Source organism: Rhipicephalus sanguineus, chromosome 7, assembly GCF_013339695.2.
Source record: "Rhipicephalus sanguineus isolate Rsan-2018 chromosome 7, BIME_Rsan_1.4, whole genome shotgun sequence".
Taxonomy (NCBI): domain Eukaryota; kingdom Metazoa; phylum Arthropoda; class Arachnida; order Ixodida; family Ixodidae; genus Rhipicephalus; species Rhipicephalus sanguineus.
The window spans coordinates 17,036,215-17,059,404 of NC_051182.1; positions in this window are offsets into that span (position 1 = coordinate 17,036,215).

A 23,190-nucleotide genomic window follows, 5' to 3' on the forward strand; every position below is an offset into this window, starting at 1 on the left:
TTGACTTTCTTCAGCTTCGTCGCGAACGGTCCACTGATGACAGAATAGTCTGCTCCAGTATCGACGAGAGCGGTGACGTTGTGGCCGTCGATGAGAACGTCGAGGTCACTCGTTCGTCGCCTACCGTTTCGATTTGGTCGCGGCGTCGGATCACGGCTACGTCGGTTTGTCCCGCTGCTTCGTCGTTGTGTCATCAGGTCTTCTTCGGGCCGTGAAGTTTCGACGTCAGGGCTTCGTTCGGCTTGCGGCGTGTTCTTTAGATGTCGTTGCGGCGTTGTCGTCGGCGGCGGAGGATCTTCGGTATTTCGTCGTACAGCAACCGCACCTCCATCGGTTGCTGCCCTTAGTTTTTCGGATACGGGCTGGGTGACCGGCCTCGCGTTGGGCCAGTGTATGGTCGGCGTTGGGGGGAGACGTAGCGGCCTGGCGACGGCGAACGGGAAGGTTGTCGGGGCGTCCATTGCGTTCCCGCGAGGTAGTCGGCGATGTCGTGTGGTCTTTCCCCTCGCTGTGGACGCGGCGCGTCGATGGCGAACCCACGCAGTCCCATCTGTCGGTACTGGCAGCGGCGGTAAGTGTGGCCAGCTTCCCCGCAATGGTAGCAGAGTGGGCGGTGATCGGGGGTGCGCCAAACGTCGGTCTTTCTCGGCGTGTATAGCTGGCCGGCTGGCGGGCGGTATGACGTCGGTGGCGGCGGCGGTGGCGCCTGGCGGCGGAACTGCTGGGGTGGCGCTGCGTCTTGACGTGGGCGAGGAGGGGGGGCGTTGCGTCGGGCTGCAGCGGCATAGCTCACTGCTTGCGGCTGTGGCTGCGCTGACTCGGGGGTGCCCAGAGACTGCTGTATTTCCTCTCGGACGATATCAGCGATCGAGGCAACTTCAGGCTGTGGTAAGGGTAAAAGCTTGCGCAGTTCTTCCCGCACGATCGCTCGGATCGTTTCACGCAGGTCGTCGGAGCCGACGGCATGAACAGCTGGGCTTCTTGAATCGATCGGCGATTGTACTGGCGGTTGCGCATTTCCAGGGTCTTCTCAATCGTCGTCGCCTCTGAGATGAATTCCTGGACTGTCAAGGGAGGGTTCCGCATCAGCCCAGCGAAGAGCTCTTGCTTTACCCCTCGCATGAGCAACCTGACTTTCTTGTCCTCGGGCATGGCTGGGTCAACGTGGCGGAACAGTCTGGTCATTTCCTCTCCAAAGATGGCAACACTTTCATTTTGAAGTTGGACCCGCGTCTCTAGCAAGGCTGCGGCCCTTTCTTTTCTGACGACGCTTGCAAACGTCTGCAGAAAAGCGCTGCGAAAGGCGTCCCAAGTTCGAAGAGTGGACTCCCGATTCTCGAACCAGGTCCTTGCTGCGTCTTCGAGGTAAAAGTAAACGTGACGCAGCTTGTCCTCGGAGTCCCAGTTGTTGAATGTTGAGACCCTTTCGAAAGTCTCGAGCCAGGTGTCCGGGTCTTCGAATGACGACCCGCGGAAGGTTGGCGGCTCCTTGGGCTGCCGGAGTAGGATCGGCGCAGGCTGCACGGGGTCGGTCATCGTCGCTGCGGTGGGTGTTGGGACCTTGGGCTGCCTGGTTTGTTCGGGAAGGAGCCCGTGCTCTGGCTGCAGTCCCTTCTGCCTGCGGCTTGTTCGACGATCCGGGTATTCTTTGCTGTCGTCCTCCTCGCGGCTTGGACTTGGGTCAGCGCTTCGCGGGGGCGTCCGGATCATGGAAGAAGCAGCACCTCCACCAGATGTCACGTGGTCGTGACGTCGACGAAGACAACAGTCAGCACGTCCGAGATGAAACTGTTTATTTGGCCGAACTTGTGGCCGAGAAACTGAGAACTAGAACTACAGCAATACACGCTGTACAATGATAGCGGCGAACAGGGCGTCGTCCGTCGATCAACTGACAAGCGGTCAATCGCGTCGGCTTTTATACAGGCGGTATCGAACTTTCCAGCAATATCGCTGGTGGCGGCGTTATCTCTAGACAAAGCTGGAACATTCGCGTGCGGGGCGCAATCTTAACAGAACGATCTACTATAGACGTGAAGCTTCTCGAACAATGCTTCGCGGACAGCGTCGAGCGTTGATAACCGTCCCTGCCGATCAAACCCGAATACATCAAAACAAGACAAGAAGTGGGCGTGGCAATATGCCAGTGTAGACTGATTATAATTACAAGCTTTATAGCGCGGACTTCTTACACGAAGGACAAGGAAACACGGCATGCACGAGCGCTTACTTCCAACTAACGTTATCTGAGGTCAGAAATGTATACAGTGAAAGAGAAAGAGGCAACAGCTGCACCGAATCTGCTGATCCCAACAACACACGTGCGTTACACTGCATTTCCACCTGCTGCCATCAAGAAAACGCATTTCTCTTGGGGATAAGAGACGGGATGGTGTGCTGACACACTCGTACCCGCCGCCGTTCATTGCTGCAGCTCCTGCTATCTCACGCGTGCACCTGTCTTTGTCTCTAAACAACGCTGCAGTATTGTCAAAGTACGGTTTACGCACACACACCTGGCAATGTTGCACCAGGTGCCTCGTCTTCCTTTCGCATCATGTATTACCAACACATGCATTACCAACACGCCCAGTTGCTCACTCTCACACCTTTCGCTACGTTGCTGCTGTGCTCCCTTAAGCGGTTGCTTAGGCATCTTTCCGTCTGCCCGACGTACGTTCTGCCACACGGCAGCGGTATTAGGGGACATTTAGCTCGGACGTATTTTTATTTACGTTACCGTGTTACTGTATACCGGATGGAATCTGTGCAAGCGCGAACCTTTACGGAACATCACCTACTCGCCGGATAGGCTTTACGTTCACGGCCCTATCTCGCAAATCCACCTTCGTTCGTGGCTACTCGCGATATCCGTTTTGCGGAGACTCCAGCCGCCGAGTCAAAATAAGCCGAATTTGTGCGAGCGCCACTTACGATCACCTTGTTTCGGCCGGATTACCGAGGCTAGAGCGACCTAGAATACCGAATCCGTAAACGTAAAAGGCCTAAAGCCCCTGGCAGGATGGATAGGTGGCGCCATCCAGCGGGACCAAAGTGAACCAGGCAAGCACAAAATTGTTATTGCAGAAACATCGGGCATTCTACTTCCAATTATGGCGCCTTGCAGCGGCATGATTACGAATGAGTTGCCTTTTTAATAATTTTTTCCCTCAAAAACACTACGCGAAAACAAACATGTCCATGACTGTGGTTGCACGAAGCGCATAGGCGTGCGCACAGGGGGGGCAAGGGGGGCGGTCGCCCCTCCTAATCACCTAAAAGGGGGGCGCAAAATCTGCCCCGTACATTGTGCCTTCTAGTCACCTAAGAAGGGGGAGGGGCACAAAATCTGCCCCATACATTGACTTAGTAGTGTGGTGGGGGGGGCGCTGCGACGAACCTTTGCCCCCCCTAATGGGGAACCCTGCGCACGCCTATGACGAAGCGTCACAAGATGTCGACACCATCGTCCGGTAACCAGGTATTGCTACACCCCTTTGCTTATACCGGGACACTGCACGCGCTAAAAACCTCTTATGATATTGCCGCAGCGGTAATTCAATATTATCTAAACTTAATCTAGTTTAAATGCTGTTATCATCATCCTTTAGTGGTTTGCGCAAACGCAAAGGTATACGTTTACGTACGTACGTAAACGTTTACGTATGGCGAGCTAAAACATTCCTAAAACGTGCGTTCTGGTAACACGGTAAGCGCAATCCGGTATTCCGGTAACACGGTAACGTTAAAAAGTATACGTACAAGCTAAATGTCCCTATTCTACACACAACACATGCGGCACATGCGACGAATTTGTTCTTGTGATGTGCATTGCACTCTTTTTTCCCGCTTTTTACAGGGGATGTCGTGTTGCATAACTTGATGTTGCAAAAGGAGTACAATGCACAGCACTAGAGCAGATTTACTGGGGATGTCATGTGGCATAACTTGGTGTTGCAAAAGGAGTGCAATGCACAACACTAGAGCAGATTCGTCGCATGTGCCGAAGGTGTTGTGTATAGAATACCGCTGTCGTGTGGCAGAACGTACGTCGGGCAGACGGAAAGATGCCTAAACAACCGCTTAAGGGTGCACATCAGCAACGTAGCGAAAGGAAGACAAAGGCACCTGGTGCAACATTGCCCAGGTGTGTGTACGTACCCCGTACTTTGACAATACTACAGCGTTGTTTAGAGACAAAGACCGGTGCACGCGTGAGACAGTAGAAGCTGCAGCAATGAACGGCGGCGAGTACGAGTGTGTTACCGCACCATCCCTCCTCTTATCCCCAAGCGAAATACGTTTTCTTGATGGCAGCAGGTGAAAATGCAGTGTAACGCACATGTGTTGTGTCATCACGTGATTGGGTGCTGCTGTTCCTTCTTTCTCTTTCACTGTATACATTTCCGAGTTCTGATATTAAACGTTAGTTGGAAGTAAGCGCTCGTGCCTGTCGTGTTTCCTTGTCCTTTGTGTAAGAATTCCGCTCTATAAAGCTTGTAACTATGGATTACCAACTAGCGCGAACAACGTCTTACTGATTATAACAATATCTATAACCGTATACAACTAATGAAGTCAGGGGAGGCCCCGCGAAGACGATCGAAGAGAAGCAGCCGATCGCCTCCACGACGAAAGTGCAGTCGGCAACGTTCGCCGAAGGTGGGGTTCCCGACTGCATGAGCGGGACCGTCCGGCTAAGGACGTTAGCTTGGAGTGCGCGCCCTTTAGTGCAGGATTGTGTCCATCCGCCTTTGAGAAGTAAATGCAGCTGACTACTTATGTTGTATGCGACTATTAGCTACATTGGAGCGTGTTTTTGGTTGGTGGATTTGGTTGTTGTGAAGGAGCCTTGAATACTCCGCAATTTTGAATGTCATATGCCAGTCCTACGTTGCGACAACGCGAAATGCGCGCGTAAGAACAATAAATAAATTCCTATACTACAAGAGATACAATGATGCGTAAATGTTGAATCTTTCAGAATGGACGTATTTCCCTTGTATCAGCTATCTTTCCTTTGGATTTGCGCTATTGGTGCTGTCCTGACCATGCTCAGTGGGACGGTCATTAGCCTGCTCACGGGTAAGTACAAAAAGCTTCCTCTTGTATTCGCTCTCAGCGCACTGCTTCATAGAATGCTTTCGCATCATACTGAATAACGTCATTTCACTTGCCAATTCCGGTTTGATGGGAGAAGTTATGTATCACAGAGTTTTACAAGACGACACAGTAACCTTACACCGTACCCGTATTAGTAGTCAAGTAAACGCAAACGTCGCAGTAATTTCGCTAAAATGCTTGAAGTAAGTACACAGGGGTCCACTGTTAAAGGGAACATCGGAGCGTGTGGCGGCAGCTCGGCGCCACCGCCGGCCGTCGGCTGCAACGAGATTCGCGCAGACGCAGTGAGCACCGTGCCCAGTGCTCTTTCGTCGCGTCAGCGGTTCGCTTCGCGACGATTCGCAGCGCGGAAGCAGACGGCAGCAGACAACGAAAGGGCACCACTCACAGCGCGCACTGCGCCTGCGCGAAACTCGTTGCAGCCGCTGGCCGGCGGTGGCGCCGAGCTGCCGCCACACGCTCCGATGTTCCCTTTAACAGTGGACGCCTGTGTACATCATGTCAATGAAATAATTTTAGTGTATAAACGAAACGAATTGGTAAAGCTTCATTTTGCACTTGCGTTTGCCCCTCGACGCTTTGCATTTGCGAATTAGGCTTCACAACGTGAACCAAGTTTTCCGACACAATTCACAATCGCTATGCGTCGACAAGGCAATGCTCCGATCTGCACAGACGCCAGAATTCCCGTCGTGGTCACGCGTTGCGCCTCTCGGTGTCGACAGCGACGTTTACAGAAGCAATGCCAGGCGATGGCAGGATGAACGGTAAATGTGCGGCGGCTTTAATTGCAGTGCGAGAGTCAAGTGCGACTACGAATGAGTGGCATGATAGCCTCAGTACATGAAATATTCATGAAACATGAAACGTTTCATGTGATTTATCACATCGTTGTCCACACATGTTAGAGATGCGTTAATTATCATGTCAAGTCACTGCTGTTATTGATGAGTATATGTCGTGAAAATTCTTAATATGACACGTTGGGACATACCTTGTAGCATCATAAGTAAAGTTTTTTGTCTTCTAGCGCATAATTCGTGATGTATGGATGTGACATCGTGTCACGTCATAACAGGCATACTACCTACGTAGCACAAAACGGATGATTGACGTTTTATAAACGTTTATCCGAGACGATAAAGCCTTTAGAAAACGTCACGGAATAGAAGCTAAAGGTCTAGAAAACGTCTTATATCTCGTCTAATGTCCGGCTACAATCCGTTTTTAAGACCATCTAGAAAACGCTTGTAAGACCATCTAGGAAACTTTTTTAAGACCACCTAGAAAACGTTTTAAAAACGTCACAAAAAATCCCATTTTATAAAACGGAATAAAATATTCCATTGCTTTGTCTTTGAAAAGACGTTTTCTAAACGTTTTTAGGACGTCATGCAGAATCTCTTTTCTTTTAGCTGTTTTGTTTTGATGCATGCAATTATAATAGTGCACGTTTTTAGGAAGCACTCCCTGTTATAGTAATTAGTTACTTTATTCTGTAATTACAGAGTGAGTAGATTCACAGATAAAAGTGGTCTTGTCATAATTTATTATGTAAAACAGCAACGATTTCTGTACAGCACAGAAACGTAAAAACCACGAAATGAGATATAGCATGCGACTACATAACAATATTCAGAAGCGGCAAAAGAACGCAAAATATTGCGGTAGTTAAAATGCAGCTATATAGTATCCAACATTCAAGAACACTTTTTGTTGCACGATTCATCATTCGCAAAATTGTTGTCCAACAACTAACAGTGCAATATGACAAAATTTAGGATCTGGCACAGCCATTCTGCAATATGTAAGCGTCGTCTCAATTAGCTTTACTGAATGAAACGCAAGGATGAAGCGAAGAAAAATTGTCGAAAAGGGAATGTCGCTGAAGCCGACTCGACAAGGGGACTAGTTTCCGTCAGGGCCCTGATGCAGACAAGCGTCCATGATGAAACGTTTCCTCATTGCTTCATCATCCGCTGAACTTTTTAGGGGCGAAGCTCCTTAAGGTGGCACCCGTTCGTCCCTCGTAGTCGTCGTAGTAGTCGTAGTGCGTAACCAGTCTTACGGTTTGACCTCCAAGGTGGTGCCGGTGGGAGATTTGTCCTGTGCGTTGTTGAACAATAAAAAATTCGCAGCGTGCGCGTTAACTAAAAGCCGAATTCTTCTGTCTCTCATTCCCCATTAGCAGCCATTGGCATGTTCCAGTAGGAAACGTTAGTAGAAGTAGAAGTGTAAGTGTTAGCTAAAAGTCGACTTCTTCTGTCTCTCATTCCCATTATCAGCCATTGTTTACCTCCAAGGTAGTGCCTGGTGAGATTTCTCCTGTGCGTAATTAAACAATAAAAATTTTGTTCAAAACGCCGTTGATTGATGAAATAAACCAACGAAAGACGCCAGATGTTTTGTAAAAGCAAAACGAAAGAACGCCAGATGTTTCTAAAGCAAAACAAAAAGACGCCAGCTGCTTAACGAAAGACGCCAGATGTTTTCTAAAGCAATGGTTTTCTAAACAATGAAAATTCACAGCGTACATGTAAAATTAAAGTGAGCTGCAAGTCGTCATAACTCATCGAACCTTTAGTATAAACGCGCCCGATCTCACGTCGGTGATGATGTACTGGGCAGAATTCACGGAAGATTCACGGTTTACCGATGAACCTCCGCAGCTTCGCCCACTCAACATCATTCACTCCGTGGATATGCTGTGATTTTTTTTCTTGTAGGAAGGAGAGAGAGAGAGTGAAGGAAGGGAGGATAGGCAGGGAGGTTGACTAGCGTCCAGTTTGCTACCCTACTCATGGGAGGAGAATGAGGGATTAAAAATAGAAAGAGACACATTTCACAACACACACACGAGGAGCGTATCAAAGGCGGTCACTCAATTTTTTTGCCTTGAAGTACTGCAAAAAGGCTCGTTTGGTTTTTTGGGCTGATGTGCTATGAAGACAGACTCCCAAGATCTTTCTTTCAGTAAAAGGCCGACCATCAAGTCTACTGAAGGCACATTGGCACTCTGGAGAGTCCGGCGATGTGTTTGAAATTGCGTACAGTGGCACAAATGATGATGGACAGTCTCTACACATGCAGTTGCCGTTATTGCACATTGATGAATCTGCCCTACAAATCCGATAGGTGAATGAGTTAGAAGACGCTACACCGAGCCACAGCCAACACTGCAACACAACAAAAAGACTTGGACAGTCAAAGTGGACAGGACAGCGCTTACTCCTGTCCACTTCAACTGTCGACGTTTTTTTTTTCAGTGTGCTTCAACCTAATTTTCCAAACATGAACGTAAACCAACAGGCCCGAATCGCCGTCTTGCTCCGACACAGCATGCTAAGCAGGAAAGAAGGCATGCATCAAGCACCTGGTGTGTGGCTCCATTCGTTTCAAAACAATCGTTGAGCAGCGCTACTTAAGACGACAGTTAGTGCAAATCGACTACAATGTGCTAAATCACTAATAACAAAACAAAACTGCGAAAAATATATTTGGCCCACCCAGCCAAGAATACGTAATGAAAAAAAAATCACAGCATATCCACGTGGTGAATGATGATGAGTGATGCGAAGCCAACTCGCGCTGCAGCACGGCGATTGCATTGGCGCGAGCGTGGTCCTTCTTGATGGAAGATATTGTGACTAGATTGTTTGAGAACCACAATCTGTTGCACACACCGCAAATATGGCCGAAACTGTTATCAAGGAAGTCCCGCTGGAAGCGCGCGTCGGCGCCTTCCGGGCAGAGCCCGCCTGATGCGTTTTGCAGCCACTTCACGTGCTCGCACAGCCTCGGGCTCTGCCTGCCGGTACGCGCGCTTTCTCGCCGCTTCACGGTACTTCACATTTTGAAGATTCGATTCGCGCCGCAGCCGTGCAGCTTCGGCCTCGCGGGCTCGAACGTTGGTGTCTTCGCGCCGCAGCCGTGCAGCTTGTCGAGCAGCTTCGGCCTCGCGGGCTCGAACGGCGGGGTCTTCGCGCCGCAGCCGTGCAGCTTCTCGAGCAGCTTCGGCCTCGCGGGCTCGAACGGCGGGGTCTTCTCGCCGCAGCCCTGCAGCTTGTCGAGCAGCTTCGGCCTCGCGGGCTCGAACGGCGGGGTCATCTCGCCGCAGCCGTGCAGCTTGTCGACCAGCTCCGGCTTCGCGGGCTCGAACGGCGGAATCTGCTTCGCGGCGTCGACGTGCAGCTTCGGCCTCGCGGGCTCTCACCTCAGGATTCTGTCTGCGAGCGCGCGCTTCCGCCGCCTTCCGTGCCCTCCGTTCCGCAGCCTTGTCTTCCATCTGGCGACTCCGTGCTAGAAAGAAAGCGTGCCAAGAGGAAGCCTCATGGTGCGTTACTTCTGAAATGTTGTCTTCGGGTGTCGTTGAAAACACGAGACGTAGTAAAGAAGAAAGAACGCCACCCAGGCGAACACGCACGAGAGTGTCACTCGTCAACGTCGTCTTCTTCTTCTACTGCATACCAGAACGCACGCAGTAAAGAAGAAAGAACGCCACCCAGGCGAACACGCACGAGAGTGTCACTCGTCAACGTCGTCTTCTTCTTCTACTGCATACCAGAACGCACGCAGTAAAGAAGAAAGAATGCCACACAGGCGAACACGCACGAGAGTCTCACTCGTCAACGTCGTCTTCTTCTTCTACTCCATACCAGAACGCGCGCTTCTCACGAGCTAGAGGTGGCTAGTACAACGCTACAAACGGAAGATGGACAGACCCACGGCATAAGGAGCTTCGCCCCTAAAAAGAACGTAAATTGCTTACGAAATCACTGTTGCTGAAGTGTATTGCTCACAAAATGGAACTTTTAGAAACTTTCTTACAACATACGCCTCTCTTGGAACATTTGTCACTGAAAAAATGTTGGCAAAGAACTCGGGCATCATTACAGAAGTAAGACTAGACGTTCGGAACAAAAGGCGCTATTTTAGACGTTAGCTAAAAATATTTGTGGATGCAGCATCCATGTTTCAAACTGCGCCCACTAAAAAAGTAATGGTTTCAGGCTTCGAAGTGCAGCGTAAGAAACGTATCACAGGAATTTATGGTCTGTCATCCGTGGAGAGCACAAAGTTAAATTTAAATGTGCCATGGCTAGCAGAAAATATAAACACTCACTAAATTACAACAACATATAACAAAAAGTACAACTAAACCACCTGTAGCGAGAAAACAAAATGTATGAACAGAAAACTATTGGAAACGACCACAGAAATTACAATGAATAGGCCACTTACTAAAATGAATAAATATAATTTAGGATTATGAAAATATCAACCTGATAAAAAAACCAACTTCCTTTTATGATGAATCAGAGGCTGGGTCCGAGCTAGTTGGTACAGTGACATTATGAAACCGTTAAGCGCACAAAGACGGGTACAAGAAGACCACACAGAGCGCTACTTCCAACTGATGTTTATTGCGAAACAAAAACGCGATATATGTAGTCTCTTCAATCATGAAATGGCTACTGCGCATGCTTGAGAGCTGAGCTATCAGTTTCTCTCTTATTTCTACGCTCTCCTCTCTCTCCTTTTTTCCTTTTTTGCGCCAACAATAACAAGCTTTGTTAGCGCGCGCATGGGAACTGGGCGATACAGAAAGAGCACTTGAATCACGCAAGCGCTCCGTGTGTCGTCGTCTTGTTCCCGTCTTTGTGCGTTTAACGGTTTCTCTTATGATGCCCAGTATTAAAATATGTTAGTATAAAAGAAAAAAAATATATATATAAGACACATTAGCTCAACAAATTGTGACTCTTCCCCATTTTTTACTCAATAAGCACACAGCTATAAACTCCGGATTGTCAGAGGCAGGTCAGGGTATTGCACTTCGTACATCACATTGCTCAGTGTCAAAGTATCAGAATGTGTGGCAAATCAGTATGAACACATGGCTTTATGACAGGTACTTGATGGAAATCACTAGGCACTTCTGGAAGTCTGCTAAGAACACTACAAATGGCATACACACTGGAAGTCTGCTAAGAACACTACAAATGGCATACACACACGAAGTCTGCTAAGAACACTACAAATGGCATACACACACGAAAGTTGCTGTGCCATTAGCAGCATGGGGCAGCGTTCCAGGTCAAAGATATTTTAGCACAATAGCCCTAGTGCGGTTTCTTGAAGATGCCGACAAACAGACGCTCAGAAATGTTAACTCCTTTACAAACTCTGACCTTTTGTTTTTTAAAGTTCCCAGGGAAAAGAGAAAAATGTCACTCTCTCGACATCCATTTTTTTTCATACTGAAACCTGTCAGCCAGCCCATCAAAAAGAAGAAAGTAATAATTTAGCTGGTGTAGCCTTTGTTTGTAAACATCTAGGGCAAATGTCACTTGCAATAAATAGGAGAAACGATCATTTCACTATTTGCTATTATACCTAAAATAGGACGGTTTGAAAAGTTGAAAACGCGACAACACTAATAATAATAATATCTGGGGTTTAGCGTCCCAAAACCACGATATGATTATGAGAGACGCCGTAGTGGAGGGCTCCGGAAATTTCGGCCACCAGGGGTTCTTTAACGTGCACCTAAATCTAAGTACACGGGCCTCAAACATTTTCGCCTCCATCGAAAATGCAGCCGCCGCGGCCGGGATTCGATCCCGCGAACGCGACAACACCGTACGGCGACAGAGAGCGAGCCTGTTATATTTAACCAGACACAAGAGACGCGCAAAAGAACCTTTTGGTTCTGCTAAAAGCTGCCGGCTTTACCAAGAAAGGAGGAGGTTAACTGAGTAGGGGAGACATAAGTCGCATCGCGATAGTCAAGGCAGCACTGAGAAAAAAATGCCGAACTCCTCCTCGCGAAACACGTCTTTGACTCACGCCCTGAGTAATTCGCAACTAACTGAAAAACGTGCCCAGCCTCTCGTTACATGCAAATAGTACTATGGAAGAAACCATGTACCAGTACGATGTCGCTGCAAAGATTGTCTCATCCACAAAATTCAGTGACACAATGAAACACATGACACAAGCCGTAACTTCCAACAATGCCGTTTAAAAATTGGGTGCGCAAAGCTTTGCGTGAGCGTTCATCGCCATTGCGCATGCGTTACACGCTACGTACGCAACAAACGCTATCTTTGCATATCCCATTGTAAAGCTGGCTACTGCGTATGCGTAGTACGCCATCCTCTTGCGTACTCACGTTAAGTGGCGGAAGTAGCATATGCGCCCAATGCACGCTATCTTTGCGTAGCCCATTCTAAAACTGCTTCTTACGCGGCACACATAGCTTTAGCTAATGTATATGTTGAAATTACCTCATCAAGCGGCCAAGAAGAAACATAGTCATTGTACTGAAATGAGGTTAACAAATATAAATACGGTTTCCGCTCATGTTCGTTTGAACATAACCGGAAACCATGACCTGCATTTACGTTTCGACAGCTTTATCATGTATGCTGAATAAATTCCGCAATCACGTACTGCTGAAACATGTCGACCGTGCAGCCCGTGATGCAATGGAACTCGCTTTTTCATTTGTCATAGTTCTAAAATACTGAGCGCAAATGCAATAAAAATGAACTTCAAAAAAACATGGTCGATCCCTCCGTCATAGGAATCGGAATAACACGAAAGCAAAACGTGCCCTTATAGAAGTAACTGAATCTTTACTGTACATTGATATAAAAGAGTTTCCACAATGTCTGGCAGCTATAGCATCGTTTAACGTGGATGCACCAACTTTGATGCTTGGTGGTACATCTCCAGGCCGACGACTAACGTCTATGTTCAATGATTAAACAAACCGTTGTGGTCGCTGTTGTAGCGTAATCAGAGAACGAGTTGTGATAGCCAGAAGAGCGTCGCATATTGGACGCAGAACTTGGTCTCTATCCTGCGGCATGTTAAAGTGTGATTGAACACCACGGCCGCACTAGAGGGAAACGCAAAGCGCGTCGTGCCGCCCCGGAGCCCGGCCGCAATATTTCTCGGGGTGAGCGCGTAGGCGGGGAGCGCGGTGTTACAGCCAGGTGAGGCAGGCGCGCGTCGCAGAGCTATTTTTGGTTTGATTAGCGTGATTCTTTTAGTGAGGCCGACGCTTTTACGACGCTTGCGTTAAGGTCGCCACCTCGCAGTGTGTTAAGGCATTGACAAAATTGCACTTCTATTGAAAACGCGCCGAATGAGACGAACGTGTACCGCGTTTCAGGTACTAATTGGGGAAGCCACAGTAATGATGAATTACTTTACTTTGCCGCTCCTTGAGGGCAACACCACCCCGCTGACCGGGAGAGTGGTAGATATAAAAGGCGCATTTTTAAAGCCTCTAGAGTCTGTGACCGTGGCGCAGTGGTTAGCGCGCCCGGCATCTGTTGTTGCGGACTGAGCGGTCATGGTTTCGATGCCCGTTGACGGACCTTTTTTTCTTTGCCATCTGATCGTGTACGTTTTTTTCCACGTCATTTCCTTGACGGAAATACATCACTGAAAACTTGGTGGACCCGGGCATAAAACACTTTCGTGTTAAAGTGACAGAAGCCCGTGGTTTACAGTATCCGCAAATCCACAAAAAACTAATCGCACATCAAAGTAACCACGCCCGTCCCTCGAGCATGGAAGAAAGGAAGTTGCGAGAGCGTCCCGCGCGCAAGCTGATGAGTGAATTCTTCCGCAGAGAATCTTACGGGACTCTGATCAGTCAGCGTAACAGTCGCTCCACAGAGACGTACTTGCATTCGGGTCCACAAGTTTAACACGCAGCGAAGTAAAGTTTCTTCACAGCTGCGTTTATAGCCTCCATGAATCATGACACATGCACGAAATATAGCAAAAGAGTGCATGACCGGTGAGCTCTACCGCCGATGTGAAATCGGCGAGCTTAACTGACATTGCAGAAGCAACAGCCGCGCGGATGGATACAGTCAGGGCTAAGGCCTTCGTGAGGAAGTTGGACGGTTATCGCTGCAAGTAAATTACAGTAAATTACGTAAAGTTTACTGGTTAACGAACTTTGAAGTCTTTATTATTGCTGATGCAATGTAGACACCACACGCCTTTCTCCTTTTGCGCGTTACTCTCTTTATCGCAATGACAGATGGCGTGCGCAGGCTCGAGTTCAAATTTCAATTCGCGGTGGTTCATGCATGCCCATGGATGCATGGGCCATGTTGTGACGTCATCCTGCTGCATTCCGTGGCCGCCTGTTCCAGAGACAAGCGCCGAGACACGCGCTATCTTTGTTTCCCATCATCGGATTATCACGAGAGTCATGTGATCATTTTGACTGTATATATTTCACGACGAAACATTAAAGGGGGCTTTTTCTTGGTCACGATGTAACGAGCGTCTGTCGATCACTCTGACGAGCTTGACATGGTGTCAGAAGTGGTTCCGATGTAGCCAAGTAGCGCTTCAATGGCCCCGTCAACAAGCGAACGACCGGCAGATGCGTCTACGAGAACCAGCCGTACCGGCGACAACGCCTCAGAATGGCGGGAATCAAGCCTCCTAAACCCTTCGACTTCCAGAACGCAGCGGACTGGCCCGCCTGGATGGACGAATTTGACGACTACAGATTCGCGTCTGGGCTACATGAGAAAACAGATGAAGTTCAAGTAAGGACTCTTCTCTATACTATGGGCAGAAAGTCGAGGGAGATTCTTCGGTCGCTAAACGTAAAAGACGAAGAAATGGAGGACTTCAAGCTCGTAAAGTCTAAATTTAACGACTACTTTGTCCACACCAAGAACATAGTCTACGAAAGTGCTCGCTTTAATCAACGCCACCAACAACTGGGAGAAACAGTAGACTAGTTCGCAACCGAGCTTAGCAAGCTAGCAGACAGATGCGAGTTCGAAGGCATGAAGGAACGCCTAATAAGAGACCGCTTCGTAGTAGGACTACGGGACCAGGTTCTTTCGGAAGAACTGCAGATGGACCCTAAGCTAACGATGGCCACTGCTTTGGCAAGAGCGCGTACGAGCGAAACCGTAAAGCAACAGCAAGCAGAGCTAAAAGAGCACGAGGGCACAGTCCCAGAAGCTTGCGTCGCCGCAGTAAAGCCCAAGAAAGCTGCTGCAAAGAGCACGTTCACTCGCTGTCAGAAGCCCGCTTATCATCAAAATAACTGCAGCTATTGTGCCGGACCATTTCACCCGCGAAACAAATGTCCAGCGCAAAAAGAAAGGTGCAGATTTTGCCGGAAGTTGGGCCACTATGAAAAGGCATGCCGAAAAAAGAAGCAAACAGACACAAATCTCGATGGCATCGCCGAAGCTGATAGCAAGTTTATTGGCACGGTCCAGCAGTGTGCGAACACACAATCTGAGCATTTCGTCACGGTAAAGATAAACAACCAGACGCTCCGCATGAAAGTAGATACGGGAGCCGAGGTGACAGTCGTCGGTGAAAATTATCCTTTTCTTCCGCCTTCTCTGGAAAACGCAACCGATCTTAAAGGACCGAGCAATACTAGCATCCGTACGATCGGAAAGTTTGACGCTAAAATATCTTGGAAAAACAGCAGTTCACAACAAACCATTTACGTCGTGCAGAACTTGCGCACGCCCTTGTTGGGACTGCCAGTCATCAAAGCTCTTGGAATTGTTCGTTTCCTAGATGAATTAGACACTACTGACGATATCGGAAGCAAGTATCCCAAGATATTCCAAGGCACGGGTACCATATCGGGAGAACACACTATACGCCTTGTGCCACATGCAAACCCGTACAGTCTGTCTACACCGCGGCGAGTTCCTATTCCCATGAAAGAAAAGGTCAAAGAAGAACTGGACAGGCTAGAACGAGAAGGAATGGTACGGAAGGTCGAAGAACCGACAGAATGGTGCGCGCCTATCGTTCCTGTAATGAAGCCGTCTGGAGCAGTAAGGATCTGCGTTGACTTGACTCAACTGAACCAGTTCGTCAGACGGGAGCGTCATCAACTGCCAACAATTGAGCAAGTTATGGGAAGCTTCCAGGAAGCAAAAGTCTTCTCTAAACTGGACGCGCATTCTGGTTTCTACCAGATAAAGCTTTCCGAGGAATGTCAAAGGCTCACGACGTTCATCACGCCGTACGGGCGGTACTGCTACCGCAGGTTGCCGTTCGGGATTACATCCGCACCAGAAATTTTTCAAAGTTCTCGCAAGTCCTAGAAGGCCTAGACGGCGTACTGAACTACATGGATGACATTCTGGTGTACGGCAAGGACCAAGTGGAACACGACAAGCGGCTTTTTAACGTCCTCCAACGACTTCAACAAGCAGGCGTAACTCTCAACAGGGAGAAGTGTTGTTTCTCAGTTGAACAGGTTGCATTCTTGGGAATGATCTTCGATGCTAACGGCGTGCGTCCAGACCCCGAGAAAGTTAGAGCAATCAAGCAATTGCCCAGACCCCAAAACGTCGCTGAGGTTCGATCCTTGTTAGGCATGGTGGACCACCTCGCAAGGTTTTTACCTGATGCAGCTTCAATGTCTGCTCCTTTACGCAGCCTCCTCAACAAAGACAGCGACTGGTCTTGGGGACCTCAACAAGAGGCAGGTTTTGAGAAGATCAAGACCACTCTCAGCTCAGACAAATGTCTGGCGAGGTACAACCCCCGGTACTCGACAATTGTATCGGCGGACGCGTCTTCACTAGGAATTGGCGCAGTACTCCTCCAGGATCAGCCATCTGGTGAGAGACGTCCAGTAGCATATGCCTCCAGAGCGCTCACAAAAACAGAGCAGAGGTATTCACAGATCGAAAAAGAAGCGTTAGCTTTAACTTGGGCTGCGGAACGCTTCGACGAATTCCTAAGAGGCCTCACGTTCCTATTTGAAATGGATCACAAACCTCTCCTACCGCTACTGGGTCGAGATCCTCTTGATTCTCTACCGCCAAGAATTCAAAGGTTCAGGATGCGTCTTATGCGGTACTCGTTCACGTTTACACACGTGCCGGGGAAAAGCATTGCTACGGCGGACCCACTTTCACGGGCGAGAGTGATGAACACGGCGCTTTCGGTCGGAGAGTTGTCTGAAGCAGACGTTTCGGCTCACGTGGAGGGAGTCGTTCAGTATGCGTTCTCCGACGACATGCTGGAACGCATACGCTCAGAGCAAGCAAATGACCCCGAATGTGCGTCGTTGCTCGAAGCTTGTATGCAAGGTTGTCCCGCTAAGCACCACACACCACAACTTCTCAAGCCATTCTGGGCGCATCGTGGTAATATCACGGTTTGCAAGCAGTCACTTTTGAAGGACTCAAGGCTGGTGATTCCACGAGCGCTGCGGAAAGAAATGCTTCGGAGGGTTCACGAGGGACACCAGGGAATTGCACGCTGCCGCGCGAGCGCGAAAGAATCTCTCTGGTGGCCAGGAATTAGCAAGGACATTGCCCAAACCGTGGCCAACTGCCAAGCATGCGCCACAGAGCGTACCCAATTTTCCGAACCAATGATTCCACCGGAAACAACCGAGCTGCCATGGCAGAAAATCGGAATTGATTTATTTGAGATGAAAGGAGCTGTCTATCTTGTCATTGTCGATTATCACTCCAGGTACCCTGAGCTGGCCCTGCTGGATCAAGGAACGTCGTCGAAGGCGGTCATCCAGCATCTGAAAAGCTGCTTCGCCAGGCATGGGATACCGCAAACGGTAATATCGGACAACGGACCACAATTCATCTCATTCCCGTTTGCTGATTTTGCAAGAAACTACGGCTTTAGGCATGTCACAACAAGTCCTCGTTACCCACAAGCTAACGGGGAAGCTGAGCGCATGGTAGGCACTCTTAAAAGACTTTTGAAGAAGGCAGAGGACCCCTACATCGCCTTGCTGAACTATAGAAACACGCCGGGTCCAACAGGCTATAGTCCAGCGCAGCTGCTAATGAGCCGCCGTTTACGCTCAAAAGTACCGTGCATGCCATCCGCGCTAAAGCCAGAAGTAGTAAAGGCTTCTTGGAAAGAGCAAGACGAAAAATACAGACAAAAACAAAAGATGCATTTCGACAAACGTCATGCTGCGAGACCTCTTCCCTGTCTATCCGCAGGCACTCAAGTATGGCTGAAAGACAGAGGCGCCGAGGGCACGGTCCTTCGTCCTTCCAAAACACCGAGATCCTACTGGGTCCAAACTGAAGGAAAAACCGTACGCAGAAACAGGCGTCATCTGTTCCTTCTCCCACACGGAGGAGAAACAAGCCCCGTAAAGGAGCAGCATCCACGAGACAACGAGCCAACGGACGCGACGGACAAAGACATCGTAGCTACGAAGTCGTCTGACATCCAAGAGCCTCGTTCATCGAACGAAATTTCAAGTCCAGAGCAAAGAACGACGCGATATGGGCGCGTCATACGAGCTCCGAAAAGACTCGGTATTGATGACTAATTTGTGAAACATTTTTCTTTCTTGGCAGGCCCACGATGCTTATAAAACGGGGAAGATGTGACGTCATCCTGCTGCATTCCGTGGCCGCCTGTTCCAGAGACAAGCGCCGAGACACGCGCTATCTTTGTTTCCGATCATCGGATTATCACGAGAGTCATGTGATCATTTTGACTGTATATATTTCACGACGAAACATTAAAGGGGGCCTTTTCTTGGTCACGATGTAACGAGCGTCTGTCGATCACTCTGACGAGCTTGACACATGTGGCGCGCAATCCGCTGCTGGGCGAAAAAACGTCTTATAAAGTGCGTCTTCTAGACGTAACAAACGAGACGTTCTTAAAACGTCGAAATTGGTATAGAATCGAACAAACGTCTTGAAATATACCTTCCAGACCAAAATGGTCATAAAAAATGCGTTTACTAGACGTTACCAAAACGAATATAATACGGATTTTCTATGACGTTTTTAAAACGTCGAAATTGGTTTAGAAACTGTTGCATCCCATTTATCCCTAAAAAAAAAAAAAACGTTTTCTAGACCATGGGTGCTACCTGGGCATTTCATTCATATCGAGAACTGTAATCCATGGTTTCTCATGCATGTATATTCTTCCGGCTGAGGTCAAAGGTCAGCCATGTCGTCATCATGATCTTTCTGCTGTTCATGTTTATATGTGTATTCCGATGATTAACATTATGTTATAGATGCATACCATGCGTGGATACATATTATGGTATAGTAATTGAATATATGACCGCAACGGCGCTATGTCGCTCCTGCCGCTCATGTCATTCAAGGTTTTGTTGTCATGCATGCACAATGTTGCAGCAGGTCATCATATTCACTCCAAAACGGCAAAAACGACAAACGGGAGATCCACCGTTACCGAACGGTCCCCAGTGCTTCGCCCAATCATCATCGTTCACTTCGTGGGTATGCGTGGACTTTTCGTTTATAAAAATCCTATGACAGTAAGGCTTCAGTCGTTTTCGCACACGAACTCCACGTTGAGGCGGAGATACTTTGCCACAGTTGGCATGACACTGTAGCGACTAATTAACAAAAGTTCGTTAATTTCCTTCTGTAGCGTTAGCTACACTAGCCGACCTCGAGCAGTTTCGCGTGCACGTCCGAGAAGCGTGCTCCGCATGCGCGAGGAGAAGTGACGTCACATGGCGCACAGCTGGCTCACCGAGCCACCGCCGCCGCGCGCGCCTCGCCGATCTGCGCATTCCAGGGGAATTTATTTTATTTATTTATTTATTTACAGAATACTGTCAACCCTCCTTGAGGGTTATTACAGGAGTGGAAAAGATACAAACATTGTACAAACATAAAAACATTATGCAAGCAAAGTAATGCAATGGCCAATACAAGAGTACAATAGAATAAAAACGCATACAAGAGCAATGACATCATCACGTACAAGTGTCGCGATCATCAACATACAAGCATAGCAATACATTGCCTGCAACCAAAAGATGAAGATAAAAAAACGTTCAAGTGTAAATGCCTTCACCCGTAAGCGAGTAGGTTAGCACATAGAACTCGGGAGCACCGACATGAGGTTTTCAAGACTTTCTAGAAATTTATTAATTGTTGGCTGTGCTACAGTAGCGGAATCAAGCGCATTCCATTCTCTTATTACGCGAGGAAAAAATGAAAAACGGAAGGTATTGTTATGGCAGAAATATTCTTTGAAGATCAGGTCGTGTTTCTGGCGCACTTTCCCTTTTTCTTTTATAACAGTGAAAGCTGAGGCATTAGTTTTAAAGTGGCCGTTCAACAATTGGTAAAAAAACTTCAACCGGTGTATTTTTGCTCTATCGCGGAGCGTAGGTAGCTCTGCTCGGTGCAGAAGCTCGGAAGGGGAATCCGTTCGCTTATAGCGGTTAAAAATGAATCTTACGGCCTTGCGCTGTACGCTCTCGAGCATAGCTGTGTCAGTATTTGTTGAAGGAAACCACACTATATTCGCATATTCCAGCATCGGTCTTATAAAAGTAATCTAAGATAAGCGCTTCGTATCTGTGGTAGCGTAACGTAGTGTCCGTTTTAGGAAAAATAACTTGTTCATTGCCTTTTTCGTCACCTGTTGTACATGCGCAGTCCACTTGAGGTCAGATGATATTAAAAGCCCTAAATATTTATACTGAGTTGCTGTGCGAAGGGTGACACCATTAAGCGAGTACGGAAATAATAGTTTGCTTTTCTTTCTGCTTATGTTCATCACGACCGTTTTTTCAGAATTAATAACCATCTGCCAGTCTTGGCACCACTGGGCTACGTTGTTTAGGGAATTGTTAAGGGTAACCTGATCGCCAACGTCTTTGATTTCACTGTAAATCATGCAGTCATCTGCAAAGAGTCTAATTTTAACGTTTACTGTGTCAACAATGTCGTCTATGAATAACAGGAACAAGAGCGGAGCAAGAACAGATCCCTGCGGAACGCCCGAGAGGACTTTAACCGTGTCAGAATTCTGTCCACTATAGTGCACAAACTGGTAGCGATCTGAAAGGTAATCACTAATCCATTCAACTATTGGACAATGGCCTAGTTTTTCTATGAGTTTAGTGATGAGTTTAGAGTGGGACACGCGGTCGAAGGCCTTAGAGAAGTCTAAAAAAATTACATCGATTTGCGATTGTTCGTTTATTGCCAGCCCAAAGTCATGTATAGCCTCTACGAGTTGAGTGACAGTAGATAGCCCACTTCTGAACCCATGCTGAGAAAGAGAGATGAGGTTGTTTTCTTCTATGTACTTAGTTATTAATTTTAAGATAATGTGTCACGGCTATGACGTCATAGCCGTGACAGACATACTGGTGCCGACGTTGGGACCGGGCACGAGACGCTGCTATAGAGACGGCAGCGTGTTACTACGAGTGCCGGCGTTGGGGCCATAGAGACGGCAGCGTGTTACTACACTGACCATCGTCTTTGTGAAAATAGAGAAAATAGAGCCGTCTTTGTGAAAATAGAGAAATGACGTTGAGCAAAAAATAAATATACGTCGCATAATGCGTACACATGTGTGTGTCACTGAAGCAACAGTAAGCATGATAATCAATCTAATCCTAGACAACCAGGAGAGCTAAGAATAATCAGCTGAACCTTAGGTCATGCTACGTATATCCTGGCATACCCGAGCTAAGCCACTAGAATTTCTTTTTGATTATTGGCTTGAGGGCAAGTGTTTATATTACAAAGTTCAGTGCGTGCCAATTCATGGCATACTTAAAAAAAAGTTGCACGTAGGTCGAGATATTCATCATCGAACTTGACGGGCGGAATCGAAACTGATCTCGCCTCAGAAAACGTGCAGCCGCTCCACGCAAAAAAGAAGAAAAAAAAAGAAACGGAAATGATGTCAGAAAGCAAACAATATCAAAAAGAAAAGTGGCCTCGCTCCCGTACCTCAGTGCACCTCCTTCCCCAAAAAAGGCAGACCCGAAAAACTGCAAGCACCGCTCGGCGAAGGCCGCACCGGAATGTTTGGCCAGCTTCGCGATTGTTATCAATTGTTCTGTTAAGATTACACGCAGAAGAACAGGAGTAGTCAAGCTTGTTAGGGAGCTTACGCGAGCACCAGGTATTACTCTGGAGGGTTCGATCACTGATGTATAGACGATTTTCCGTCAGAGACATGGGCGCCGCCAGCTCGAGCTATTAAGCTATGTTTTGTTATTTTTGTGCCTCGTGACGTGTATTTATGATAAGGTCAGAAAACATCGTGTGCATCGAGCCAACTGTAGCGTATTCGTCCACTGCAGCACTGCTCGTTCAGTTGTTCAAGATACAAAGCTACTAGGTTAGAAAAATAAAAATAATTATTTGGGTCTTGATATCCTAAACAAGATATGAGTATGAGGGATGCCACTGGAAGGCTGTTGAAATTTTGACTACGTGGTTGTGTTGAGCGTGCACCTAAGTCTAAGTAGTTGGGCCTGTCGTATTTCGCATCCATTGAAATCGCCGCGGCCGGGATTTGATGACGTAAGGGTCAGCACTTGACCACGATAGCCACTAGACCATCACGGCGGGTAAAAAACGGTAAGCTGACAGCTCAATATGGCCGCATCGAAACCTGCATTTATACACAGGTCACAGCCCTATGGTTGCTCCCCCTGCGATAAAGGGAGACTTAAAGCCCTGAGTGTGAAGCGTGGACGATAAATTCCGGTATCTATCTTTTCGGGCGCAGCACCATCGTAGTAACTTATAATGCTGCCTGAACGTGGATGTTTTCCAAGTAATAGCTCAGGTACAAATTTGTCCGGTTGTTTATCGCGCCGCAAGAATGTGATTTCGACCTGCGTCATCACGCTGGGGTCTCGAATAACATCCCCTATGCCATATCACATGACCCACTCGTGCCATGGAAGGAAACAGGCAAATCACGTATATTTCGCTCGAGTACATAGGCTAGAAGCCCAACAAGAGAACAAACGCCTGGCGCCAATCATTGCCTGTATAACGAGTGCAGATACGAACCCGATGTTTGCAATATGCAATCACGTACATATTGTACCATCATAAATGGCACAAGGACTTCTCTTAAGAATGATAACTCCTCGCCGTTCCGAAATGTTTTCCTACAAAAATACTAGAAGCCGTTCGTGGTGACTCCGAAGAAGGGCAGATCGGCCAACTATCCATGCTCCACGAGCTACAAAAAGCCTTCAGGTGGCCGACGTTGTAAAGCAATGTG